Here is a 6186-nt window from a genome sequence, read left to right on the forward strand (position 1 = left end):
GGACCAAAGTGGAAGATCTTTTCTCGATGAGAGAGATTGTTCCCAAAAAGCTAGAGTTTCTTCCGGAAGTTTTGAGGTGCATATATGCCCTAATATTGGGTCCCAATTTGATACTGAAACGTCTTGGGAGGATAAAATAGCGAGGCAGGTGTTGATAGTATTTTCCAATTATTGCAGAGATCCACTATTTTCACTATTAAGTAGTTGAAGACTGAAAAGGGTTTTTAGTTGATTATCCACCAAAATTCTGCGATTTTCGTAGCGCGATCTTAAGGCTTCCCATGCGATATCAAAGCTGTCATTGTTAAGTGGGTACTGTTTTACAATCGCACCTGCTTGTCCTTTTGTCTTATATCTTAAGTGATACAGCTTTTGGGCAGGAGTGAGTTTCGGGAGCCTTATATACACTGCCGTGAACATATCGCTAAAGGCAGGCCATTCCTCGTATCCACCGTAAAAATCTTGTGTGTCGCATGGTGGTACTTGGAGAAAAATGATTCCCCTTTATTATTGCAAGCTGTTGAGTTGCTTGGGTCTGAGCTTGAGTTTTGGGGTTTAGAGATTTCTAGCGCTTCAGTCATCTCTGCTTTGCAATTTTGATAGCTTTCGCAGACTTTATCGAATTTGTGTTCGATTAACTCACTTAGATTTGAATAAGAGTCAGAAATGCACACAGACTGGTAAGTATCTAATACCATTTCCCAATTTTGATCTAGCTGAGAAATTTTGACCTTCAAAACTGATTCGGTTTGGTCTGAAAGCATGGATGCTGACCATTTTGAGCAAAATACCTCCAATCTATTTGTTTCAAAGATAAACCGTTTAAAGTCTTTGGCTACTCTTGACTTAGAGCTTTCCCTCTTCTTGGCGTCAGAGGGATGCTTGGGGTCGACTTCAAGAACATATTTTTGTGCTTCCATCGTTGTTAATGTGTGGGTTTTATCGAGTGAATAAGAATAGGGGGTTGAGTGAGTGAGTTTTCCGCTTGCGTTAGAGTTTTGAGTTTGTGAAAACTTTTGATTGAACAAGTTTGGAGTTAGTGAGAAGGTTGATCAACTTCAATTGAATTATTATTCGTGCTATACTTTGAGAGTTACTTGTTATTAATTATTTCCCAAATGGTTTACCTTTTAATTGAAATAGATGCCTTATCTAATAAATTATTCGAGTATGCTACCCTTAATGTGAACTAACTGGTGTGATTTTAGAAGCAGTATGGGGCATGTATTGACATTCATGCGAACTCTCCGTGCTTAGTCGACTGTACATTTACTTTTGGAGTTGTGCTGAACTAATAATATTATATTCTTTGTACTTCAATTTGCTTCTAAAGTTTTCACGTAACGATATTTTTAAATTTAAAATAAAGTCCACTTTCGGATTTGTGAGGGCAGCCCTAATGTGCCTACTACTGTATGTATGTATGCATATGTGCGCCGTGAGTTTTTTATTTTGTCGAATGAGCGTAAGTGTAAAGCCTGTACAAATGCACAGACATACATATGTTTGCTTCGGTTGTTGCGGTAAATGCAATCAGTGGTGCCGCGCCGTCTCAAGAAAACGTATCCCTGACCAAGCCAAAAATGTATCCAAATGTATCCAATTTTCTTTTTTTACATGTACATCTCATAACTTGTAAGAAAACCAAACATTTTTATGAAAAATACATAATTTAACCCATTCTAAGGACTTGGAATACATGTGCATAAAATCAAACATTTGTAATTTCAATTTATAAAGTAAATTTTTTGTGCATAAGTATTTTGCAGAGTAAATATAATAAATAGCAAGTACACTCTAAAAAGAGCACGTAAAACTACTACTGAAAAGTATCTATTTTTCAACAAGAATCTATATATTAATACGCTAACATAAATTTTGTCTCCGTTGGAAAGGCATTTTTCCGTAGATGAGCGGAATTTTTATGGTTTCACAATTGGTTGAAAATTACGGCCAAAACCGTTGTTTAAACATTTTCGAAATGTGTATAGATGTTGCTGCAACATGTTCAATTTGACATGTTTCGCCTGTTGTTTCACTACACATTTGAAATTAAGCTTTGAAATAAAGATAAATATGAAGATTAAGAAATAAATGAGAACGATGAAGTAAAAAAAAGGGCAAAAGTGAAGATAAAGACGGAAATGGAGACAATGACAGATACGTAAGAATCAGGGTAACTAAAAGGGTAAGATCATTTCTTGAATTTATGAAGTAAACTTCTTTAGCGGCAGTTGGTTGATTGGGAGTAAATTGTCAAATTCAAGGGGAATAATTCACATGGAAGTGGTTCCCAGCGGTTTAACGGTTTGAGAATAAAAACAAAAACAAAGATGCCTAGAGGTACAGGCAAAAACGAAGATCAAAGCAAATTTAAACACTTTAAGGTAAAAGTGAAGAGGAATATGCAAAAATAAAGATAAATATGAAGAAAAGGATGAGGATGAAGATCGATATTGTTATCGATATAAAACCCGATATTTTTATCGATATAATAATCGACATTGCTATCGATAAAATAATCGATGTTGTTATCGATACTGTTATTGATTAACAGCTATTGTAATCGATATAATAATCAATATAATAATATATATTGTTATCGATACAATAATGGATATTGTTATCGGTATAATAATCGATTAAATAATTGATTTATATTGTTATCGATATGTACAATAATCGATACTGATGATTGTTATATTTATCGATGAATTAATCGATTTTGCAATCGTATTTTTCTATATGTTTATGGATATTGTTATCGGTATTTTTATCGGCACAGTTATCAACAGGGTTATCCATATAATAATCAGAACATGGAATGTGATCACATTAAATGACATCACATTATATCACATGATATGAAGAGACATCACATGACATTACATCACATAATATGATATCACATCATACGATATCACGTGACATGATATCATACGATATGACATCACATTATATGACATGACATCACATGACTTGAGATCATATGATATATCATCGTATGATATGACATGGCATTACATGACATTACATTACATTCTGTAGATGAGGATAGTTTTTATAGTTTCGAAATTGGTTGAAAATCGTCGTTTAAAAATTTCCATATTTGTGTATGGTTGTTTTTGCAACCTGTTCAATTTAAGCTGTTTCGCATTTTGTTTTACTTCGTGTTTGAAACTCAACTTTGAAATAAAGATAAATATGAAGATGAAGAAACAAGTGATAACGATGAAGACAAAAAAAAGGCAAAAGTGAAGATAAAGACGAAAATTGAGATAAAGGCGAAAATGGAGACAATGAGAAATACATAAGAATTAGGTTAAAAGATAGCAATCGAAATAAAATCAGCCATAAAGGTTACTGAATTTATCGAATCATCGAAGTTTATAATTATCGAAATTTATCCATGCTTATTGAGTTATCGCAACGTATCGAATTATTCAAACTGATCAATGTTTACTGAGTTGTCGAAATTTATAGACACAGAAACTTAGTTGCCCAAATTTACGGATAGTTATCGAGCTATAAAAACGTGTGGGATTAACGAAATTTGTCAAGTTAAAGAAATGTATCAAGTTATCGATATTTATTGAATTATCATTATTTATAGACTTAACAAAATATATCGAGGAGTCGTAATGCATGGAGTTCTTTCAACTTACAGAGTTATCGATAATTATTGATCTAATGAAATTGGTTGGTTCAACAAAGTAAAATTTATGGAATTTACAAAATTTATCGATTTATCGAAATTTCAAGGTTATATAAGCTTATTGATTTATCACTGCTTATCGAATTTAATCGTCTTAACAGAGTGTAACGAGTTATCAAAATGTTTAGATAATTTTCGAGAAATGTGGAGATGTCATAAGTAAAAATTTATAAAGGTATCCAAAGCTATTACATTTTTGAGTTATCGAAATTTATCGAGCCATCGAATTTCACAGTTATCGAAATTGGTCGAGTTAACGAATTTTGTTGAGTTATCGAATTTTAGTGTTCTTGAAATTCATCGAACTATCGATATGTGTCAAATCATCGAAATTCATCGATAAACTTGAATGTATCGGGTCAGTTCCAAGTCCTGCCGAAGTCCTCCAAAGACCTTCTCAGATAAAAAAAAACATTAGTTACGTTTTAGCAAAAGAATTTCCGATTAGTTAAATTGTACCGTATAAGTATCGCTACGTGTTAAGTTAGAAAACCTCTCCACGGCTTCTAAAACTAGAAAAACTGTCGAATTTCGACAGTAACTGGAACTCCAGTCTGTATAAATATACGTATAGGATGTTCAGTATTTGACTTTGAACTTGAGATCTTTAAAATATACACATAAATACACATATGTAGAATGTTTAAAATTGCAAAAATTTTCAAACTACAAATACATTTCCTACTAATAATAAACATTACTTCATTTTAAACATTTTGTGTAAAAATAAACAGGCAATGATTAATTTTATTACACGGCTTGCACATTTGCATACATTAAAAGAGGAAACCGGTTACCTCTCTCAATATGCGCAAATAAACAAAATTTTTTAGAGTGTATTTAAAGTCTTTTCAGTAAAATTCATAAAAGTTTCCTTAAATAAATCAAATTTAGTTTTTTAAACTACATTGAAATCTTCTTTCTTTTTAAATTAACAAATGAAAATATGTGATATGAAAGAGATTACTACAGAAAGAGTATAATTTACTCTACATATATCGTCGTTTAAAGTACAAAACCGCGTATCGTCATTCTGCAAAACCGCGTAACTGACATTTGCTGCCAAAAATTGGATTTGCTCACACAAGCTCTTGGCTTCGTCCTGAAATATACTAGCCAGAAATGCGATTGCTTTATAAAAAAGAGAACCATTTTGAAATATAAGTGTTTTTACTCTCTAGAAAATAATTTATGCCGCCACATACGCAGTTTTGCATTATCTTGATACGCGGTTTTGCATTTTGTTGCGGTTTTGTACTTTAAACGACGATATGTATGTATATTAAGATCTTGCTTAAAGCATCCTTTTAAGCTAATTAAAGCAATTGTGCTTATACCTATTTTGGTGAGATCTCTTCATATATTCATTGCTTCGTCCACAAAAAATAAAATGCTTTAATTTCACGCTTAGGTAGCGATTCTTTATACGTTTACGTCTTTAATGAAAATCGATTTTTGAACGAAAAAAACTTTATAGGAAATATAAAATTTTGGCCTATTTAAAAAAGTATCCACTTTTATACTGACCGAAAAAAATAAGTATCCCGCAAAAATTCGTCTAAAAATGTATCCAATTGGATCTATTTAGATCCAAACGGCATCCCTGAATGCAATATGTTTTTCACTCAAATATGCATATATGTATGTATTTACATAGAAATTTGTTTTTTATTTTATTGCCTCCAATTTGTCTATATGTATGATATTATGTATTATTTTTGGCGCGTAAATTATTAATATGTGTACATACATACACAGTATATAGTATATACATATGTATAGTAGTAGTAGTAGTACAGTCAACTTTATGTATGTTTCGTAGGTGTGCGAATGCCGGGGTATTGAAAAAAAGGCGGGAAATTTTGGAAAAGTATATAATATGTACAAATTGGTGCGATTTTTTGCAACCGTTCCTTTATATATGTAAATATGAATTTGCACAAGAATTTAAGACGGTCGGTTTTTCGCATGCAAGTTGTTTTACATACATATGTACGAGTGTGTGTCGTAGGGATGTCAGTACTTAAGTTTTTTATCGCAAATATTTTGAAGTAAAATTTTTCTTTACTTACTGCGACCTTTTATTATATTTATTAAAATCACCGTTTAATTTTTGGGCTATAATGGGAGGTTTCAACCGGGTGAAAACTGGATTCACAACTCCTGCTGTGGGGACGGGTTTGATAGGTTCCTCCTTCTAAATCCAACGCCTTGACTCCTCTATGTGATTCAGCTCGCTTTTATTGAGGTCGCTCGTACATATGTATGTATATTAATTCATATGTAGGAGAATTATAGTTTTTCCGTGTTTTTTATTAACACACACCTTAAATTGTGTTTTGTTTTCTTTTTTTTCCAAAGCGCAAATTTTTTGATTAGGTTAGAATTACAACGTTGTTATTTGATAGTTTTAAGGTTTTAAAGTTTTTTCAGATTTAAATTGTTTGTTTCCGATATTATACACACACACG

The sequence above is a fragment of the Rhagoletis pomonella genome, unplaced genomic scaffold (assembly GCF_013731165.1).
Source record: "Rhagoletis pomonella isolate Grant_MI unplaced genomic scaffold, Rhpom_1.0 Rhpom_scaffold_00003, whole genome shotgun sequence".
NCBI lineage: Eukaryota > Metazoa > Arthropoda > Insecta > Diptera > Tephritidae > Rhagoletis > Rhagoletis pomonella.